Genomic DNA, 24,441 nt, shown 5'->3' with positions numbered 1-24,441 from the left:
CAAATAAACATGGGCTTTAAAAATGAGGCCTTTCCTCTTGTTAATCTATTTTAGTGTCATGACTGTAAGTTCCCTGACTGAGACAGAACCTGTCCATGTTATTTTGGAGGATGTCATTGTCTTTGATCCAGGTAGGTATTTATAGAATGAGCAGCGGGGCCATCAGTTATACCCAACACAAAAACAAACCGCAGAGCCGCATACAGGTTAATGGAGCCAACTACACCCAATAGTCTGCTCATTGCCTTTAATCTATTACTCTCTTCAAGGGCAAATGAATGCAGCAAGATGGGGTCACACATGCGTGATGATAAAGCGGATATAGCCAGACTATTTTTATCAGCTTCAACTGATAAATAAATAAGGGAAAAACACAGCTGAAGTTGAAAAAATGAGTTGAACAGAAATGATAGACTAAGTCTAAAAGGGCATTTAGTATTAGGAATGAAGATAAAATAAACACAGCCTCCCTTCTCCCTGTGTGTTAGGAAACCTATTGTTCCTGGTTTTTGGTTTTTTGGGGTTTTTTTTTTTGTTTTCAAAGGTTTCAAACCTAATAGACCAATTCATAGAAAAGTATCCATCTTTTTTAGAAAGTTGCATCAACATTGTTGTGAAGGACTTTGAATGTCTAATCCATACAGTTGATCACTATGTTTCCTGTGCTATAAAAACAAAACCAAAAAACAAACAAATTTAAGATCGTTAGAAAGACATAATTTAATGTCTTACTACTAAAACCTAGTTAGTAAGACCTGATTTAATAAAGATGTGTTACTGATGGGTGTTCTATGATGAGCTTTCTTGTGGCCTGTGTTGTCATTTCAGTTCACAAATAGTGAACTTAGGTCAGAACTCTTCCTGTGAGAAGTGTGATCTCTCGTTTTACTGAGACTGTAACGGGGGCTGCGGTGCTGGCGTCCAGCTGATGACGCCAGCAGCTCAGTAATTCCCTCTAATTCAGCGCGCCAGAAACATGGAGGGAAGAAAGGCCTGCTTATCCTCAGCAGCCGCCTTGTAATGGCTCTCTGAGTCATTTCAGGAGTCATTTCAGGCAGAAAACTTCCACACTGTTCGGGAACATAATGCCTGGAATGTGTCGATGTGACACTGTGGAAGAAGTTATCAGATGGAATACCATCTCTTCACATCTCACTGACATACAGCAAACATGTTTTGGCCTCTGTGTATATTTATCTTCTTGAAAATCCATGTTCCATCATCACTGCATCCACACGAGACCTTATCTGATTTTCACACTTCACTGGACTGGAAAAACAGTCCCATCCCCCTTGACAGAAATATCAACCGTGTGTGAAAAGGTGATACCTGATATTCTATGCCATTTGTATTTCCTACAGTCACTGGTGATGGTGTACTGGTTGAAACCAATAGTGGTATGGATGCTATCATTCCTGCAGATATCCAGGCCCAGCTGAGCGGAAAGGAATTACTGCGTTATGATGTAAGTGTGCAGTGAAGCAGAATGATTAGACGCATGACTGATGCATCCAGTTAGTCAGCATTCATTCATTATATCTTTTTAAAAAGTCCCAAATTACATTACTATTTTTATGGATATGATTCTTGGGAGAATACATGCAGAAAGTACAGATGAACTGCTGAAATGAACACACTCCTTTTGGATAGGTTTAGTGGGTGTGGATGGGTGACCTTTTTTTAAACTCTCTGTTATTACACTACAAACAACTTTTTATTGTACCACCAGTGTCTTGCAGACATTCCTGGTTGAGGCTCTAATACTAACAAAACAAAGCCAATGTGTAAGTACCCCTGGCTCCAAAATGTGGGATAGTTTGGATCATGGAACATTTCCGCAGTCTTTCAAAAGTAAATCCCCATACCCACAGATGTCTTGCCTTCTTTACTGAATGCAGAGTACAAGGCAAAGTAGCAATCTGTCCTTTGACAGGACTGTGGCTCTCAGCTTGGAACTGCACTGTTTGAAATATTTACATACAGAGCAGACGATGTGTGCAGAGCCCTGCAGCTCACAATGGAGAGGAAAAGGACAGACTGTGCCGGAGCAGAGAGGAATGAGGTCATCCTCAACCCGGCCGAGAAACTGAGCGGCACGCAACGCACCTGCACTTCATCCTGTAATTAACATATCCACTGTTTTTCCTTAATCCCTAACTTTCTCCATTCAAATCCCTATTATATCCCTCACTCTATCTGTATCAAACTATTATATTATACAGCTAATTTAACCCATTACACTGCACATCAGACTAAGACAATACACACAAATTTAGGAATATTTACTAATTGTAAGACATCTAGTGATTAATACCAAATTACTGTAATAAGTCAAATGAAGTTTTGAGTTTCAAATGTCTCAAGTTTCAAAAGTCTCACATTTCTGCCTTTGTATTTAAGACATAAACGACCCCTAAAATGTAATTGAATTTTTCTGTTTTGTTTGGATTTTCTTGTTTGGATTATCTCTAAATTCCATTTCCGTGTTAGGGTGCCATAATGCAGACTAATCTCAGTTGAAATAATTATTCAATATAATAGGTTGATATTAAATTTAAATTTAAAAAAAAACACAACAACAACAGAATTTTCTTACTCAAAACTGTCACAGTGTCGTCGTCCCCCCTGCTGAGAGATACTGGCATTTGGCAGTGCTGAACATGTTGACTTGGGTTTACGTTGTTCATGTGTTCATTGTCACATGTGTTATGTTTGTCTACGCCTCCCTCAGGTGGTGTGTGTTGGTTATTAATAGCCACAATGCCTGGGAGTTGTGATGGAGTCATGTCTGCTGTGTTTGACCATTGTTTGTCATTAATGTTGTGTTGGTTTCTTTTGTCTTCATATGTAATTACTTTCATTACACATTACAGATAAACACCTGCTCCTTTGCTTCCTCCATTTTATCTGCAAGTTCTTTGGCTGTGACAAAATCCTGCATGTTACATGTTCTCATACCTGTAAAAAGTGCATGAAAGTTGTACTGGTACTTGGTAGAAGTTATGTTTCTAAAGTGATAGAATAAAACTTAGTCATATTTCAGAATATTGCTCAATGTTGTGACATATTGTAAATATCCTGCCATTTATGTAGTGTTATCCACATCTTAGCACTCTAAACGTGTTTAATAATGTTGGATAATGTTTCATAAACCTCAACTACGCATGAAATGCTTCAGAGGCAGAAATATGTGGATAGAAATAACAGTTTAGAACAAAACAAACAATGGCTAGCTTTTTCCCATTGCTCAAAACTGGGAATGGTTTTGACCAAACCCCAATGGTAAAATAAATGGTATGGTATTAAGCTTGGGCAAACAAGTGGTTATGATCTTTAACTACCCTACTGCAGCCAGCACATGATTTAGTACATGCAACACACAGACGAAAAGACAGTAAGTAATACACACACAAATGTGCACTACATGGAGAGCACTTGTGCTATTTTTAGCAGATGTCAATGGAGCCAAACTGAAGCTTCTCCACACGCAAGCATCTACTGCTGTTGTAGTGAGACTTTAATCTCTTTCCCCCCTTTCTTAAAAATGGGTTCAGGGAAAGGTCTGATACAATGAAAGATTAATCCACATTTTTTATGCCGTCACACATCTTGATTATTTTTCCTTGTGTCAGTGCCCAGAGTCCACCAAACTTCCCCAGTTCTCCGTAACTTCCCTGTACAGCCACATTGATGCAAGCCAGCTTCAGACAGTTGGGGAAAGAAGAGAAAGTTGGGCAGATTTGTACGAAGAAATTATGGAAATCCATATGTCTGTCCTCGTGGAAATAAAGGCATTTGCTTGAACAGAGTGGAGACATACCATATATATGAACGTTTAGCAGATGAAAGTTCTGACTCTTAGGGTCACTCTCACGCAACAAAGCTCACATTTTCATATAGTGTGCACAGTAGTCTTTGCCCTCTTGATTGTTGAGGGAGTTATTATTAACTTACTTTTACTATTACCTTACTTTTGTATGGATATTCATGAAGACTGATAATGGACATTCACTGTTCCAAATGCCTTAACTTCACCAGAAAACCATGAGTAATAGAACCAGAGCTGCAGAAATATAACAAAGGCAGTCCACAGTCCATCAGATGTACAGATTTGAAGCTTTTGTAAGTCAGCGTTAGAGAACTGGGCACGGTTTGTTTTATTGGCATCAAAAAATAGCATACCCAGGACAATGAGTTCTGCTTAGATTTGTGAAATCTTTGCAGTTTAATGTCTTTTGCAGCCAAAGATAACAAGCAGCGGAAGCTAAGTTAAATATCCTCCCTTTAGGTGGATCAAGATTAATAATGCACCCATTGAAGTAAAAACGTATATACTTCAGGAGATGTGTTCAGAGTGGCTGAAATTGAACTGGCAGTGTACTTTGAAAGGCCCAACATAAATTCTGAGCAAAATTCAATAAACACTTTTATTCCAAGTCATCCCTTAATTTACCACGTATGCCCAGGTTCAGTTTACCAGAGCACAAGTAACCGAGGCAGTATGGAAGCCAGTACTCCCCGCATGTTTAAAACCAAGCTAGACAAGCACTGAACAGCTTTAAACTGACTAGGTCATTTCTGGTGTTAAGCAAGAGCTTCCTGCTCTCCATTTAAAACATTTTACAAATTAGAAACTTGTGGAACCAACCAGACTTGTGGAAGGCAATAGATATTGTGGTCTTCTAGTCAAAGTAAAATTGACTTTGGTTCAAGTGAAATATTTACTATTTTATCTGATTCTGCTCTTTTCGAGTAGAAATCTTAATTAAATTCCACCTATCCATTCTTGTTTCGATTATAATTTTTGTGGATTCCCTTCCCTGTGAGCCAACCAGCTTCTTTCTCACTCTGCTGTCAAGCAGTTTTGCAAGCAAGATCGCTCTGTCTCTTTGTTACATTCCAGTATAGCTCTCTCTCCTTCCATTTGCCCATCATTTTGGTCTGAATGTTGATTTTGGATGCCTGCTTCTCTCGTTTTAAATCACAGTCGAGCAGCTTTGCCAGAGTCTCTGACAGGGGAACCACTCCTCAAACAATGGAGGCTTTACGGCTCATTGAGGCCCCGTTACTACATAATTTATGGAAGAGACTTGTGCTTCTACCTACAACATAAACAGACACCAACCTCAGCTTTCAACAACACGCCGAAGGACAGGCCCAACATGTCTGCAGGGTAAGGTCTAGCCAAGGGGCTGCAGTTTACACATTTCTCTCACCCCATGGGAGTGAAGAATGCTGTGACAATCACTGAGGGTATATCACACAGCACTCACTATAATGAAGCATATTTGAGTCATCTGTGTTGTTTCTGATGGCTATTTATGGTACATGGCTCTACCTGCTACAAAACCAAGCCTGTTATGTAATTCTAAACATTATGTCAAAACTGGTAACAAAGTGTTTCATGAAATTGCTATGTGAAATGATCTGTTTTGACAGATCATAGATAGTAGAATTCCTACTATTTTAGTTTTTGTCATGTGTAGAGATTTTTTGTTTCTGAGTTTGTTGCTGTAGGATGTCCCATGAGAGGAGGTACTCCACAGTAAGTCACAAGCTTGAAAGAGGCCTGCCTGTGTCTCTCTGCTCTGATTAGAGGAGGTCTTGATGAGGTGTGCAGGTGATGGATAAATGAAACCTTTCACTAAGCAGGGGTCTAACATATAAATTAGAGCTCACAACTTTAATCCACTTCAAGCCCATAAATATATTCATATATGCTTATTTTCTTTTTGGAAATGTTCAAATATCCCTTTGTAAAGGGATATGTGTAAATGTAAATGTAAAGGGATTAGCCATGGTTAAAGGATTTGGAATGGGACTCAACTTAGAACATGGTCAAATGTCACACATTTTGACACTTGTATGCTTTGTGTGTTTGAACTCCCTCCTTGTGTCTGTGATTTTTTTTAATTGGTAATGGTGGGTTAAAAAGGTCCATAAGCGGGGGATCTTTGATTGCTATTTACAGAATATTATTGGAGAGATTTAGCCTCCAAAACCAAGAGTCACTGTCCCTCCCTGTCCGCTCAGACAACCCTGCTAGGGAAGCTGGAGGCTTTTATGCGGAGAGGAATACACATCAAGAATATGAGTAATGCTGCTTTATGAATGGACCCGACAGGAAAAGGGTGGAAATTTAAGTTTGATTTATGAGCCTTGCTCTAGCATTCCAGGGCGGCCAGGATCAAAATTCCCATTATCCAAAAACAGCGGCCTTCTTGCGTGGTCCCACTTAACACGGCTGGGTCCAGCTCCAGGAGGTGAAGCCTCTATGGCTGCCCTTTCTGGCTTAGCTCCTCCGTGGTAATGAAGGAAGAGAATTAGGCTGACAGCTCCACAGCTGGGCTGGGCTTGCTCCTACGCTCCTACTGCATACAGCAGGAGAAAGGTGCTACTCAATTTAAAATTACATTTTATAGAGCTTGTTTGATTCTACCTCAATACTACTTCTGTAGTGATGTATATATATATATATATATATATATATATATATATATATATATATATATATATATATATATATGTATAAAGAATGCTAGGTTGTTTGCACTGCCTATAATAAACAGACAACCAAACCCTCACAGATAAAGATGGAGCAGGGTGAGCACTGTGTATTTGCATGCTCTGATAAGGACCAGCATGAAGTTGCAGTGAATAAACGCTCTGCAGGGTGGGAGGTCACACAGATTCCCGACATCACTAGAGCTTTGCTGTGGAAGGATGACATCATTGTGTCTTACTCTAATGTGCCCTTTTATGGAAACTGATGTGAAGAGTTTCTGCTGAGGTCTGCTGCACACACACACACACACACACACACACACACACACACACACACACACACACACACACACACATCAGTCCCTCACACTTGTGATTTATCTATGAGTTGTGCTTTGGCAAACTAGTCCATCTTCTCATACAAAGAGGTGAGAAGCAGGTTGCATTCTTTTAAAATATGCATTTACTTTCCCTTCAAGCCCTCTGTCTTTCCGCTTCTCTCTGTCTCTCACTCTCTCTGAGCAGACCGCAACTGCATTAACACTTTGTTACCATCTGAGTCACTATGGGCAGTCTCCTAAGTTTGCGTGCCTTTGAGAAGTGCCATGCTGGGCCATTGTAGCAGTGGAGGCTTCAAGATGGCAGTACTGCAGCTGGTTCCAGACCCCGGCTGTGTCCCCTGCCTGCTGGGCTATTGTGTCACTCCAGGGCACCACACAATGCCCACAACTCAGGCCCCGCCACAAAACCAGAGCTCTGATGTAGCCTTTGGTCCACTGATCCAAAAGTGGGCACTCTGGCCAAATCACAGAGTCACTTGCTGATACCCTCCAACAGCCGGTCAGGACAGTGTGTAAACAAAGCATAGCTCAGCCAGACAGGGTCAAGGAGGATTCGAGGGGAGAAGCCAACCTACAGGATTGGCACGAGTTCATTCAGAGTTAGGAGTAACAGGTGTCGGTAGTTATGGCAGTGCTATCTGCAGGCTGTCATATCCCAGTTGCTTCTATTCATTTTTAGCCATGTTAGTGCTTCAGCCTCTCTCTCAACTTTAGCTTCTTTTGACAAAGGAACGTTACATAGCTTAGACATGCTGATGACAGCACTTTTATACTTTTAATGAGATAAAAGATATGAGAAAAAAGAATCATGTACCTTTTCCAAGAATTCTATTTCATACATGTATAGGGAATGATTACAGGAAAGTAAAGGACACCCTTTCTCATACAGGTGTGACATGGCATGATTTACAGGGATTGCATAGAACAGCTTATCAACATGCCGCTTTATTGACACTGTAGTGGCAGGTGCCAGACCTTGATTCAGTGCCAGCTGATACTATGCCAAGACAGCAAAGCTACCGAGATTCCTATGGATATGTTGCCAGAACTTTTCATCCTGATCTTTCAAACCTTTGTGCTATTTGTTCTGTATTGAATGGATTGCATGGTCAAGTCAAATATATATACTCTGTGAAAGCCTCTCTGTTTTCCACACATAATGATTTTAATATTATAATAATTTTAATGATACAAGGTTCTTTTATTACAAACAAAGCATAAATTTTGCCTGGCAACATATTCTTACACAACATAATATTCCTCAAGCTTGTTGCTCGTTAATTCTTCTTACTGGTGGTTTCTCTCATTCAGTGTTGTCTAAATTAATGACTGCTGACCAAAATTAATTCTGAGCTTGTTTGATTCATCAAGGCAGCAATACAAATACATTTTTGGACTTATGCTGATAGATTGTCACTCAGTTAAAATGATATTTCTTTATTTATTTCTCTCAATGTCACACTTCATTAATGTTTTCTTGATGGGTACATATGACTTTCACACTTCTCAACTGTTGGACGCATGCCAGACAACCGGGACTGAACGAAGATGACTCTGCAGGGTCCTACTACCCCTACATGGACTACATGGACTACTGTGAGTAGTCCTGTGTACTACCTGCAGTATGGAAGGGTAGTACAGCGAGGTTAGTCTGCGGTCGGACACGGAGTCCGTCTGTGTTGGGGATCAGTCCATGGAAGTGGAGGAAGCGACATCATGTCTGCAGTCTCCGAGAGCAACAAGCCTCTGGCACCCAAGGTACCACCCAAGGCTCTGCCCAGGAGGTGCTGCTTGGGAGTAAGCAAGCCGCCCCGTGCTATGCAAATGGAGAGGAAACTCCCTCCACTAAGGCACACAGCCCCGGAACTTGTGCGCCCATGCCTAAGCCTCGTAGAGACAAGAAGGAAGTGACACCAGTGCCCACCCCAGAGACAGGCAAAGTAGCTGGTGCACTTCCTGAAACGGGTGCGCAAAAGTCACCGCCCTCCAAACCACCCCCAACAGTCTGGTTGGACTTCAATCCAGCCGACGGCTGGGGGACAGGCCGGGGCTCTTGCCAGCTTCCCCGGACTCTTTTCCAATCCTTTATGTAGTTTTTTACCCGCTCCTGTTAGCGTGTCCGTCCCTATGTCTGTTGTCGTCTTGGTCCCTGTCTGTCTCCCCTCAGTCCTGCAAGCACTAGCCCGTGTCAGGTCGCTTGGTCCTCCAGCCTTGTCATTTGGCCTGGGTCTGGGAGCCGTAGCCCGATAGGCTGGCACGCCGGGAGTTGCGCCGTTGAGATGTCACGATACGGCCCCCCTTCCTAGATGTCTCCCTGCGTGCATGTTTGTGTGGCCACAACCCCCCATGTGTCACACCAGTTTGTAGTTATGTTCCTCGATTAGGTATGTATAAAAACCCCTATTGGTCTGTTGTCTGTTGTTGGTGTTGGTCTGTTGTCTGTTGTTGGTACATCAGCCAATGTGCTACTTTGTCTTGGTGTCGTGTCTTAATAAACGTGTCAGTCTGTTTTACGCAACTTGTCCCTACATCCTGCTTAGCCTCAACGTTACAGTCCCATTGACAGAAAGTTTTCTTCTGATTATATATTTGTCTGTTTGTTTGTTTGTTTTGTTTAATTTATTTACATAAAGACAGATAAGTGCCCACGGTAATGTACAGCAAAAGCAGAACTTCAGTTAATTCTGGCAGCATAACCCCAGTTAATGAAATATGCAAAATGAAATGTCTGCTAGAAAGATACACTGTCTGGCCAAAAAAAAGGTCACCACCTGGATTTAACTAAGCAAATAGGTAAGAGCCTCTCATTGGATAATTACAGCATGGGTGATTATGTTTCAGCTGGCAACAAGTTATTTAACCCTAACTGATGCAGTGAGTAGCTTCTCATTTGTTAATCTGTTTCAGAAGGGTTAAATTATTGGCATGCATCAAGCAGAAAAAAACATCTAAGGAGATTGCTGAAACTACTAAAATCGGCTTAAGAACTGTCCAACGCATTATTAAAAAGTGGAAGGACAGTGGGGAAACATCATCTTAGAGGAAGGAATGTTGTCAGAAAAAAATCTTGAATGATTGTGATCGGCGAAATCAAATTGTGAAATCAAGATCGTAGAAATCAAATCATAGAATTAAAATTGTAGAAAAACAACAGTGGAACTCAGGGATATGTTTAATAATGAAAGTAAGAGCATTTCCACACGAACAATGCAAAGGGAACTCAAGGTATTGGGACTATACAGTTGTGTAGATTTAAGGAAACCACTTGTCAGTGAGGCTAACCAGCAAAAATGGCTTCAGTTTGGTCAGGTCTAGGTTCAGCAACGTTATGTGCCCAGAGAATGAGGTCAGCTGACTACCTGAATATACTGAATGACCAGGTTATTCCATCAATGGATTTTTTCTTCCCTGACCTGATAACACATATTCCAAGATGACAATGCCAGGATTCATTGCGCTCAAATAGTGAAAGAGTGGTTCAGGGAGCACGAGACATCATTTTCACACATGGATTGGCCACCACAGAGTCCAGACCTGAACCCCATTGAGAATTTTTGGGATGTGCTGGAGAAGACTTTGCACAGTGGTCCAAATCTCATCAATACAAGATCTTGGGGAAATATTAATTAACTCTGGACAGAAATAAATGTTGTGACATTACAAAAGCTTGTGGAAATGATGCCACAGCAAACGCGTGCCGTAATCAAAGCTAAAGGCGGTCCAACTAAATATTAGAGTGTGTGACCTTTTTTTTGGCCAGGCAGTGTATATGACTGGGTTAACCAGGCAGCAGAGAGAGAGAGAGAGAGAGAGAGAGAGAGAGAATATCTGTGTATGTGTCTGTTTATATGTGTGTGTGGAGTAGGTGAGGGTGTTTCTCTCAATGTGTGTGTGTGTGTGTGTGTGTGTGTGTGTGTGTGTGTGTGTGTGTGTGTGTGTGTGTGTGTGTGAAATATGCAGCTGAGGAGCTTCACCATCTCCTCCTCGCTCTCACTCCTCTAGTGCATATATCACAATGCTGAAGGTTCATACTGGGTAAAGGCATGAGGAAAGAGCTGAGAGCCGTCTGTGATATATCTACTGTCTGTAGATATCCATTATTCATTTTGAGATGAGGTCATTGAATAAGCAAATGAAATAAATCAGCCTTTAATGCTTTATCTTCACGTATAGTGGCTACTCTGACACATTTGGCTTTGGAAAGCATCTGGAGAGATGCAAACCTCCATGTCTGCTGTTAAATGGTGCTTAGCCTTGGTTTGCTTCCACACATGTCTCACGGTGTAGTTTGCCATCTGACATGGTGGAGAATGGGCCAGTTGCACTCGGATAATCTAACACTTGGCGTGCAAAGTCAGGAAACATATGCTGTGTTTCCTACTACTGTGCCGAATTTCATTATGGATTATGAAATCTGAGTTGGAATGCATGCAGTATCTTGAAGTATCAGCGTTGATCTTGGAAAACATTTCACTCTGAATATACTGACATCTGACAATTTAACTGGACATACTGATAAGAACTTTATAAATTTAAGCCATGCCCCACACAGTGATATGATGATGTTGTCTGGAATTTCTCTGATGCAAATACTTTTTTTGTACTGAAAGTTCAATTAAGGCGTTCTTATTTAATTTTATTTGTTGTTTTGTTAGAGCAATACATCAAAGCATTCCAAGATTAGAGCTGCACATTCATGTAATAGTCATTCTGAACTGATAAAATAGCTTATTGGTCTCTAAATACACATTCACATTAATGTGTATTCACTTAATTCACATCATGGTGCAAAGATATTTCAAGGAACCAAATATGGCCAGAGACAGAGACAGAGAAAGGATGAGGCTTGAGCAAACAGCATTTACTTTCCGCTCTTATTTGTTTGAGTGTTCAAGTTGACCAGAGCAAACATTGATAAGGAGCCCAGCTGTGACACAGTTAGTGTGACTGATGGTGTGGTGGTTGTTGAAAAATCAAGATCTCAAATGAATCGAGCTCATTTGTTTTCAATTAAACTGCAGTGCCCTCATGGTTTATAGATAAATTGAAAGAAGTATCAATGCTATTGATAGTCCATCTATTAAGGGAATATGACATAGATAGCAACTACAGTTTGAATATGTCTACATTTTTTACTACAGCAGTTTTTTTACTACAGCAGTCTCCTAGAATGTCTTTTAGATAGATAGATAGATAGATAGATAGATAGATAGATAGACAGACAGACAAAATTGTAGTGTACACACAGATTCCAGAGAGTATAGGAGTTCCCTTGCTACACGTTTTGCCACTTCCAAAACCAGCAAATTATTAATTTATTTCCTATAAAAATTGGTTATAGTTAGTTGCATTGTTACAAAATCTAAAATTATATGAAAGACATTTTCCCTTTCAGACATTTCCAGCACCTCTGGTGAGTCTTAAAGTTGACTAAACAACCAACATTACACAACCCAGTTACTACAGATTATAGACAGTTATTTTCTTGATGTCCAAAGAAACACCCATCAGAACTGTATAGAATATAGCTATAAAACTGGTGACAAGATGCCGATCAATTTTTGGTATGAAGGCCATAAATGAAGGCCATAAAACTGCTATCAACCAAGACTAAAGATGAGAATACCCATACATTACCAGCATTTTTTCTCACCAATGTAAGGTCCCAGGTGAACTTAGTGGAGGATCTCTTGCTGCTGACCATTGTATTGCATATACAAACAGTGTAGCCTCAAACATTTTAGAAACTTGATATCTAGCTGAAGATACTGACACCATGGTTGCATTTCACATGGTAGATAAAAGAGAAGCATAAATGGGAGCAATAAGGAAAAGGGAGTTGTGTGTGCTGTTTTTATGAATGATAGGTGGCTCAACACTGGACACATTACTGTTAAAACACAGGTTTGCAACCCAAATGTAGAGTTGCTTGCTGTTGGACTGTGGCCATCATACATGCTGAGGGAGTTTTCACATGCCACAGTTTTGCCTTCGTATGCTTTGCCTTCTGCTGGTGCTGCAGCCGCAACAGAAGTAAAACATACTGTGGTTAGGAAACTCACCAAGGATCAGCCCAGTGCGTTCATGGTACTTTTGGGAGATTTTAATCACATCTCTCTTTTGTCCATACTCACTTTTCTCCGTTTGTGGAATGTATCACAGAAAAAAACAGGACACTGCACTTGCAATTTGATAATATTACAGTCATATTAGTCATATTAGTTACTGTCCTCGTACCCTTGAGGGAATGTGACCATTAACTGATGCATTTCTCTCATACATACAGACTGACAGTTCATTCACTGCCTGTTACCTAACCAATACTACGAAGAAATGGAAGAGAATACTGAGGCTCTAAAGCATGTGTACAGGAGGAGATTGACTGAGGCTCTGTAAATGCTCTGTAAATTACAAGAGGAAGATATTGAGGGACTTATGAACTACATTATGAACTACATCAGCTTTCATGAGGATAATACAGCTCCAGGAGAAAATATGCTGTTTGGCAAAGAACCTGAAGAACCCACTGAATAAGGAGAGGATGGCCTACAGGCCTGAAAATCAAGCAAGTGCAGACAAATGAAGAAGCACCTCCATAAAGGAAAATACATGTGTATATCTATATCTATCTATCTATCTATCTATCTATCTATCTATCTATCTATCTATCTATCTATCTATCTATCTATCTATCTATCTATATATATCTATATCTATCTATATATATATATATATATATATATATATATATATATATATATATATATATATATATATATATATATATATATATATATATATATATATATATATATAAACATTCAGTCCAAATTCCAGTAGAAATGGATCCAGTACAAATAGACACAGCTTTCCTCAAAATGAGCGGAGCTCACAGAATCCGCAGAGCAAAATTATCTCCACTGTGTGAATGCACCCAGAAGGATGTGTAGAGTAGAGTATCACTGGTTACAAACAGACCTGAGATCTTGTGAAATGCAATAAGTCCTAAATTCTCAATTTTTGCATTGAATAAAAGCTATTAGTAGACATTTCCGACAGTCCTATATTCCTTTAATAAAGGGGACACAAGCTTCATTTATTCAGGTCAAGCTAAACTTTGTGCTCCTGAGGCTGCTCTAACCTGTATGTGATTGGTGGGGTAAGTCTTGAGGGACTTGCCTCACTCTAATTTCAAGTGGTACTATGTCACCTGACCCTTATTAGACTTCCTGTAACCCCTATGACCACGTCATTGACAAAACCATCCCAAGGGTCTCCAATTAATTCTACCCCTCATTCCAGTCAATCTGTGTCTGTAGGCCAGGTTAGGAGACACACAGGAAAAAGCTTCTGGGCTTACTGAAGTCCTGTGTCTCTGAAATTTCTGAAGTCTAAAGACCTGTGCCTGCTAACTTTGTGTGACACTACATTATCAGTTCCCTCACTTCCTGACGCACTGCCATAGTCAGGATTAAGTTCTTTAATTTCTCTAGTGCCTTTGACACCTTCATGCCTCTCTCTTTGGGCAACAAGTTTAAATCCAACACACCTTCATGCCCATACAATCCCCTGGATCATTGGCCATCTGATAGAATGGTGATGAGTGACTGTGAGGAACTACAGAGCACATGCAGGGCTAATACTACTACAGTAGAGGTTAAACATCTAAATAAATGTATGTGTGAAGATATTCTCATCACGTTACTGACCCATTCAGTGAAGGCAGGGACAGAAAAGAAGATAGCAAAACTAAAGACTATTTTGATCAGCTCCACCCATCCCATGACGATATCCTTGAACTATAGGGCATCTTTCCTGATAGCTGACTCAGGCTCAACAATGCCTCTTCCCAGCAGGAAACTATGACTTTAGCCTCTACGAATTAATGGGACAGAATCTATGTATTTACTCAGTAATATTATTATTTATTTGATCATAATATGCTTTGTTTACTGTTTAACACTTTGTTTTGAAGGACATCTTAATTTATAGATACTTTGTATTGTCTGGGGTTTTTCCCAGTTGATGTCTTTATTTAATGTTTGAACTGGCTCTTTTGCACAACATTATGTGTATGTGCAATTTTATGTTAATGTTTATGTGTACTCACTATGTCCAATGATTTTTGTTGGAAGAAATACCTTTCTATCTATAAATAACTGTCATGTGCATGTATATTATTGTAAGCGTATGCATAGCTAGTAACTGCACGCAAACTGTTATGTATTTTATAGCATTGTAAGATATTGTATTTGGTCTAGTCTATTAGTATCTCTCAGTCTAGGTATCAGCACCCTCCATTCTATAGCTTCCTGGGTCTGCCTGGGTTAGCAGTGCACTGGCTGCTGCATGCACTGCATGTGTGTTGGGCCAGATACTGGTGACCTTCAGTAGGCTCTGTATCAGCAAAGTGGGTCTGATGCTGTAGAGCCTGGAGAGAAGACCTCCCAGGTGATGCACCAGTGTGGTGATCAGTGGTTTTTGGTAGTGACAAAAAAAAAAAAAAAAAAAAAAAAAAAGGCAAAACAGGTTTTTGTCCACACAGAAAATGTCAAAAATATGGGCCGTTTCAGAGTTTTGATGGGTGCTGTCTTGGTTTCATTAAAAATATATTTGTAATTGAAAATAATTATCATGTATGTGTAAAGGTTTTTGGGGCTAAAGTTCTGTTCCTTGTGTGACTTGTAATAGATCATTATTATAATCATCTGTTGGAAAGCATAAAGCATAAAGTCTCCAGTTGCTACTGAAATAGAAAAATTAATGACAGTAGTATATATCAGTTGTGACTAGAGATATTTCTGTGTCATTTAAGTACAACCATCTCTGTTAAACCCATATTGCAACACCATTTGCAGGATGGGTTATAAGCTAAATTACATGACATGGATCCTTTTGCTATATTACAGTTGCAGGAGTGGTTTATTATGATGGACTGAATTCTGGTTTCATAATGCGTCATAGTTAATACCAATCATCCCATTTCTAGCAATTATTCATAGAAGGCTTGATGTGTAATTGCAGACTTATGAATGAGGTATGTGTGACTCACTTTGTTTAATAGCTGTTTTTGCAGGCCAAGGTCCGGTGGGTGGCTATCTCACACCCATCGGATAAAAAAGCTCAATTTTCACCTCTCATGAAATGTCAGTCCCCAAAACAGTGACAGGGTGTATTTCATCATCTCGAACATTTTTCCTCTGATCTGCCATATTTACGTCACGGTCGTCAGTGAAGGAAAATGAGCTTTTGTTCTGGAGCAAGAGTAAGCTTCTGCAGAGTGAACCATGCAGATAGGTACCCACATCCAGCCTGACATGTGGAGCGTTTCAAAGCTCATGGAAATGTCAAACACTGTAAAACAATCTTTGGGAGAATGGTGGGGGTGAGGGGCAGCTTTAAAAATGTCACTTTGTGTTTGGGAGAGATTAACCTGGGATCCAGTGATCAGTGCAGGCGAGGCCCACTAATAAAATCCCTATAGGGCTGGCTTTTACTAGTCAGCACAAGCCTCGGTGAGCAAAGCGGCCTGTTCCAGTCTAAGCTCGGGAGTCTCTGTTTGCTCTGTGGACAGCATGGATCAGTTAACGCTGCATTGCCTGTGCTCTGAAATAGAAGCAACTCTAAGGGGACATGCTTGGAGATGAGGACTCTAATAGAACCATGGGCTATTACACTGGACACATCATCTTTAATGAATGGTCTACTATGGAGCTATTTGAACATAACACATGCAAGCAGTTCCAAATCGAGGGATTTTGGAAAGGAAAGGCTAACAGGTCTTAGTAAAGGTAAATGGCAAACCACTGTTTCGTCACTGCTGTAGCATTTAAGTGACCTTTTCTTGGCAGCATACTGGTGTCAGTTCATGGGTCTCTCGAGTATACCTGAGGAGCTGGCAATAGAAAAGTATATTTAAAAACAGGGAGGCAGACAGAGAAAGAGAGAAAGAGAATGTAAAAGAACTTCAGCTAAGAGCCAGTCTTTTAGCCTGTGGCATCAGTACATGAGCTGGTACTTCAGCAGACACACCCTTGCTGATGAATCACATTGTGGTTGACATATACACAGACACACAAACACACACTTGCATACCAGTAGAAAAGCAGCAACATTAAACCAATGGGTGATTTATTGAATAAAAACAGGAGTACACACCCATTGGATGAGTTACTATGAGAATGGTACACCTTCAAAAGGCCAAAATTAATCATAAGATCCAGAGATAAACATAGTTGTTCAAGCTAGGCTAGAGTAATTCATGTCAGCTGTGGGGTATGCAGAGGGTCTGTTTCTAGTCTTATGCATTAATCTTGCGTGAGTGTGTGGTGACATTGCGAAGCTTATTCATTTTTGCTGTCCAGTTTTCTCTGTCATCAGAGAGAGAGAGAGAGAGAGAGAAAGAGAAAGGGAGAGAGAGAGAGAGAGAGAGAGAGCGAGAGAGCGCGCGAGCGAGCGAGTGCGTGCATGTGAGAGGCTGGAGGTTGGGAGACAGACATCCATGTAAACCTGCACTAATGCAAGCCCATCAGCTCCAGTGCCCCAGGTCACACTTCACTGGAGGCAGAGTTCCTAAGACAAAGGTACGCGTTCAATAGCTCCCTGTCAGTCCTCATCTCTTCAAACACAGGAGCAAGAGTGCCTGAGTCTGAGTGGAATCAAAGCCTCTCAGGTTTCATCACCTGCGTGGGCTTGGTTAGGCGTGCTCCTGGCTTCTGGCAGTCGCACGGCACAGCGCCAGGATGGAGCACAGGGAAATGCTTCCTTCCCGTTTAACCCTGTCCTGCCAGCACTCCAAACCCACCTACAGCAGGAGCAAAATGATGCCCAGAGAGTAAGTGAAACGTGAAGAACTGTGTGCATGTTTAAGTGAGTGCATTTGACTCATGCAGCTTAATAAGGCAAACGTGTCTTTTCTATCATAAATAAACCCAAAGATAAAACAGTAATCAAAACAGCAATTGTTTTATTCATTTTGGGAATATGACTTCATCCTTTACACCATAATAAAAATGAATATCTACTTAATCTTCTGTAATACTCGGGGATCTCCAATTTCTTCAGTTTCCAAAATGCCAGTCTGCAGTGCAACTCTGTAGAAAACCAGTGAAAAGTATCAATCCCTTTGTTGACGAGAGACCTCTGTATTGCATTTCTGCATATTCATGTCTAGAGAAGTCTTTACTTGACAGAAAGAGCTGATTCCAAGATTGCAATGCTCTGAGCTCTGAGCCTGAAGGGGTTACTGCAAATAAAAGTATAAAAGAGCTGCCCCAATTTACATGACCTCAAGGCATGGGCAGCCGTTTCATACCCTCTGCAGTTACACAGTGAAATATCCTTCATATTCTACCTATGAAGCAATGATATTCTTTTAAAAAAAATCTTCTTTGTTTTATTATCCCTAGTGTTTACCAAATGCCAAACTTGCTTTTGCTTATTGAATGAAATGTTGAGGAAGAAATTTTGAAGTGTGACATGTTGTATTACTGTCAAGGAAAGAGGGCTTTTGTTAGTATCATCGCTGTCTCAGTGCCAGCCATGACATATTTTCTTTTTGCCTATTTAAAGTGTGTTAGTTTATATTAACTGAGACATTACATTGCATTACAGTTTGTTCCACAGAAACAGGCAACTTTTCCATTCAGTCAGTTTGGAATTAGATAGAGGCCACTTTGCCTCACTTATACCACACTGATATCGCCCTAAACAACCTCTCAGTCTTTCTCTATGGGATTCTTACAGCTGTGAAAATAAAACATGTAGTAGTCTTCAAATGACAGAATAAGAATCTCACATTTGAATAACAATCAATTAAATATAAATAAGAAGACTGTTAAACATCAATTTAAGTAAAACAAAATCCATGAACATTCAATATTTATTAAAATAAACTAATCATATAAAAAGGCTTTCTATCAGCGGAGACAGTAAACATTTGCAGTAGGTCATCCAGCCTCTCTTGGTCTATGACTCACATATCCACAGGTAATTCTCTGCCTTCACAGCTATGTTTAAGAATAATGGCTTACTCTTTCAGTAACCCTAAAATGACTGGGGTCATGCCATCAAACTGAATCACACCATGAAAGATTAGAGCTGTATTCATTAAGGATCTGCAATTCAGGTGAACTAAAAGTGCCCCCAGATGGCCGATGCAACACACAACTCCATCTTCTGCCCTTATAATGGGCACTCTCAAAAAAGTGTCAGTGCCATCCATGAACCATGGATTCAAGAGCCACTCAACACATTCACTTGGCATCATAAACCAGGACAAAAAAAGTCACAATAAACTGGATATCCAGTTAGATTTGGAAGACCCTATCACTGGGATGTGTCAGCGTGTGTGCATGTGTGTGTGTGCACATGAATGCGCTTATATGTGTTTGTGTCTTCAGCTTCCATATTGCTTTGATTAGAGACTCAGCATGAGACAATTGCCTTCATCAGTGGGAGTGAGCTGGCTGGACTCACCCATTTTTGAATAGCAAAATCAAAGGATGCCGTTGCCAAGATTTGGGTTTACTCCTGATCCATGTGGCTTCTGGACTCTCTCTCTCTCTCTCTTTCTCAGTGTGGATTAGTAGAAAGTGTTTGATTGAGGACCAGACTGATAGCAGTATTGTAAAAGTGTTTAAAAGATTGGTGAAGAGTCATATATTATTAGATTTAAGTTTTATTCTGCTATGAATGATCTGACTACCTTTGAATGGTTTGGGGTGATTTTTTGAGTTTCTTTTTCTTTTTGTAATTGTAAGGTGTGTTGATTAATGGTTATTGTGACTCTTTCTCTCTCTCTCTCTCTCTGATTGTTGATTGGCCTTTTTTTGTCAGCTTTGTCCAGTATTGCTCTACATTCAAATTATCATCAGTGATCATCTTATTCCTGTAATTATCTAATCTGATGACACCAGTTGACTTTCTTCTTTAGCCTGAGAATAGCAGAGAGACAGACAGAGAGAAACAGAGAAGGGAAAGAGGAAGAGAGCGGTGGGGAGCATGCTTGGTAAGTTAGGCTAGCAGTCACGTTTGTTAAATCTGCTGCCCACAGCTGGATCAGGTTTAGCTCAGACTGACACGACAACGAAATGTAATCACTATTTGTGGTTAAAGACCACTTGATGTGAATCACATGTTGAAATTGCAGCCCTTTCTCAAAGACGGTTTGAGGTTCGGACATCACCACAGTCCCCACTGGAGGAGTGAGGGATTCATGGGTCTATTTAATAAATACTGTGTGAGAAAAAAAATTATTTCCATCTGCATTTTTTCACATGTGGGGTGCTAGCAGGTGTTTATTCTTTATTCGATATTCTTTATTTTGGATCCCCAATAGTCTTCCTGGTGTCCACACAAGAACAATCAAAACAAACCTCTTGCACACAAAAACAATCAAAATTTTGAATCCTTACCATATCAAAAAAAACAAAAAACACAAAACTCAAAAATAAGACAAAATGCTGTATTATAAGACAAAAATAAATAAGAAAATACAGAAAATACATAAAGAAATTACCTACGAAATGACCTAAAACAGACTGGAAACCTAAACAAAGCAACAAAAATACAGCAACAAAAAGAAAAATGTTAAAAAAAAAGCAAGAACCACAATATCATCTAAGGTTGATCAGATTTTGTTTAAGCAATTTTTTGATTTTTTATTTAAAATCTGTCTAATATTGATGTGAAACACATTCCAGGCCAAAGAAACCTTTAAAGGACAGTTCTCATCATAATTTGTTCATGGTCTTGGCACCATCAAATGACCAGTGCTCACTTGACCTGTATTATATGTTTGAACAAAACCTGAAAAAACTGTTGTTTTTTTTTACACAAAAGATGTGTGATATATAATTTCAAATAATATTAAACATGAATAACAGAAGACAAGATTTCAATTTAGCATCCACAGATAGCCACGATAATGACCTATGCATTCCATGTACATTGGTTAGGAAAGAACAAATGCTAATTTGGCTGCTCATTTCTGCAGAATTTGAAGTTTTTTATGTTTCTCAGCAGCACTTGATCAAACCACTGGACAGTACAATAGGTGTAACAAAATAAGTGACTGAGCTACAGCTATAGTAACAGAAGATATAACATACTTCCTAGAAATTGCAATGCTCTTTCCCTGATCAATGTGATCAGACCAAGACTATAAATTGTCTAAGTTGACACCCTGTGGCCTTATTGATCTGTTCCACTAATATCCCATCTTTAGACAAATTGAGTGCTGTAGACTTGCATGAACATTCTTACTACTAAATACAATACATGTAGTTTTAACAATGGTAAGAACTAATTTGTTCATTCTTACTCATTTTCAAGGCTTTGCAATTCTCAATTTAGAGAAGCACCAGCAAACAAAAAACAAAGTAGAGTCATTAGCATACAGAACTACATCTGAATTTTTAACATGTGTTAAATCATTTATGGAAATTGAAAATAACAGTGGACCCAACAAGCTCCCCTGTGGGACAACATAGGGGACTTATTGTCAGAAAATCTAAACTTTGAAAAAATACTCACAGTGATATCCCAGATAGGTCACTCTTCATCCAATCAAGAACTAAAGGTATAAGTTGGCAAAATGTATATATTGAATAATATCAAAAGCCACAGTAAAATCCAAGCACACAGCTCCAACTAGTTTCCTTTCATCTGTGTGTCATGTGTACTAAGGCAGTGCTAGTAGAGTGCCCTGGAGTATATGCATGCTGTGCTCTTGTAAGTAACCCATTTCTGCTAAAATTTAATTTAATATTTGATTAAATACTTTCTTCTCCAATACCTTCCTGAGCACAAGGAGCATGTTAATAGTTCTAAAATTAGAGCCAGTACAATCTTTAGGTAAGGGTATAATTTTAAGTTCTTTCCATAATACCAGATCTATTCCAGAGAGTAGATGTATTGTTTTGGAAAGTAGTTTAGCTGTAATTTAAAAAAATCCTTCCAGGTTATTAATACCAGGAGGTAGGTAATCTGAAAGTGAGAGCAATGTGTCTTCCACCAGGTTTTGGTTAACTTTATCAAATGCAAAACAATTTTTATATCTCATAATACTGTTAATAGTGTTGCATGTTAGATTGACATCACTTACTTTCATGCAAAATCTTTCTACTTTGTTCATAAAGAAGTTGTTAAAGTAATTAGCTACATCATATGACTTGGTGATGAACTGACCTGCACATTCCAGGTGAGCGAACAAACATGATAGACAAGGGGATTTGAGTGGTACTTTATTTAGCATATGACATGCCTTGCAATTATAGCATGTGAGGTCTGTCCAGGTCCTCAGGGAGAGAGAAGCACTGGGTCCAAGGGAGGCTGAGGGAGAGTGGAGATGGACCAAGCATCCACAGTCCTTCACTGCATGATACAAAGAGTCAAGGCTCCTCTCCTCTCTATGTTTGATGTCAGACACAATGTTAGAGAGAGAAACAGAAGAGACATGGCACTCAAACAACTTGTAGGAATGTGGTATTCTTATAGAGGCAAAGGATAGCATGGTGAGTACATGCAGGTGCAGTGATTAGGGCCCACCAGTTGTGTATTTCCTGACATAGCCCTCTGCATTGTAGCTTCTGCTGTGTGTGTTGAGCATCCACATTACTGTTCTGCATTCCGGCTCTTTGCCATCCATTGCGAGGATGCATGGTCATTGGTCAATGTGAAGGGACTACCCAAAAGGTAGAATCTGAGTTTCTCAACATCCCATTTGATGGCTAGGGCTTCATGTTCTAGAGCAGCATAATACTCTTCAACTGGGTTGAGCTTCCTGCATATGTAGAACACACGATATAGAGCACCCAGATGGCATTTGTTGGGGTTGACCATTGGGTTGACCATGAGTACCTTTGTTGTAAATAATACATGCTCACCTCAGGCCTCTGAATGGATGATTATGTCATCAAGGCTGATAAGAGGTGGTCATACCACAAGACTACATCCATGAGATGCTGGAAGGTGGCTGGAGCTCCATGCAAGCTAAATAAGATAACCCAGTACTGCCAGTATCCAGTGGGGGTGCAGAAAGTCCCTTTTCGCTCAGGCTTCTATGCTGAAGGCCTTCTGCCAGTACTCCTTGTTGAGGTCAATTGTGGAGACATAGGATTCTTACCCCAGATGATCAGTGAGCTCTTCCACATGGAAGAGGGACTAGGAATCGAACCGGGACACACAGTTCAACTAGGATGCTGCATTTTCTGCATAGGGTGATCCTCCCTTTGTTTTATGGCAAACAGGTCATCCTGATCTCTGGCAGGTTGTCAAGAACTTATAAGTCATGCTGGGGATCAGGAGTAGTATTTCCATTCTGGAATTTTTGCAGCTGGGCTGGGAGGTTATAAGTCTATTATTTTAACCCTCTGTTACTTCTTTTTTATTTACCTGTAGAGGAGATTTTGTAAATGTGACTTTACATATCATGCACTTAAGTGATCAATGACCTGAATGGGTCATTGATCCCAATGACCAAAGAGGGTTACCTGGTCTGTCAGAATATCCTGTGGGATTTTAATGCAACTGCACAGGAGGAAGAGCTCTTTGGGGATGGCCTTTGAAGTTGAATTTGCCAAAGGTACAGTCTCGGTATAATGGGTCGCACAATCCATCATGATTATTATGTACTTGTGACACCGACCAGACTTTGGCAGTGGCACAGTGATGTCCAGCTTGAACTTTTCAAAGAGGACCCCTATAAGAGGCAGGGGAATTAATCATGCCGGCATAGGCCTCTTAAGAAAGTGAGTTGACACTTTGGGCATCACAGGCGGAGATTATGGATGGCCAGTATAAGTGACCTTGAAGGTGGGCTGGGGTGTTTTCATATGCCAGGTGTCCTTCTAAAGGGTGAAGGTGCATCAGCTGCATGATGGCACCACTACATCTCTGTTGCACCACCAATGCTTTGTGATATTACAGTGAGTTGGTCCTGATGTAAAATAGCCACTGATTTTTCACCTTGAAGTGGTTTACAGGGAAGATACAGAGCATGCATGGAACCCCATAAATCAACCAGTTGTTTTCCCAGGCATATTTCAACCATTTTTTTCTTTTTCTCTGATGAAACTGCCTTACTGCTAGGCCTGATGGAAGAAACAGTACAAGGGGTTATTTCTGGGTTCTTTCTCACCTTCAGGGACTAGGTGATGAAAGCAGCCTGGGTCTGGGGCCAGTAGTTTATGGGGCATTCTTGGTCCTTTCAGCCCTTCTTCCATATCCTTGAGGGGTGGTAATTTGCTTCATATACCAGGAAGTTTGCAACCAATCAGGAAGGGGATGGGAATTCCAGCACAATCCCCACAGTAAGGGGCCACTTGGGGCAGCTGTTACCAATTCATACCTTGGCCAAGGAGAACTGCCTGATGTCACCATGCACACAACATTACTGAGGGATGGGCCAATGTGAGGGTGCTGCTGGAATGCTTGAGCGCACAGAACCTTCTTCTTACTAAATATAGTGGGCAGGTTTTTACATAGGTAGTGGTGTGTTGTTGGAAGTGGCACCTCGAGAGTCAGGCTTTTGGAGTCAGTCACAGGGCAAAAGGCTGGTGTTATATATATATATATATATATATATATATATATA

Source organism: Electrophorus electricus, chromosome 2 (assembly GCF_013358815.1).
Source record: "Electrophorus electricus isolate fEleEle1 chromosome 2, fEleEle1.pri, whole genome shotgun sequence".
In the NCBI taxonomy this organism is placed as follows: domain Eukaryota; kingdom Metazoa; phylum Chordata; class Actinopteri; order Gymnotiformes; family Gymnotidae; genus Electrophorus; species Electrophorus electricus.
Note: the sequence above shows the minus strand (reverse complement) of the source record.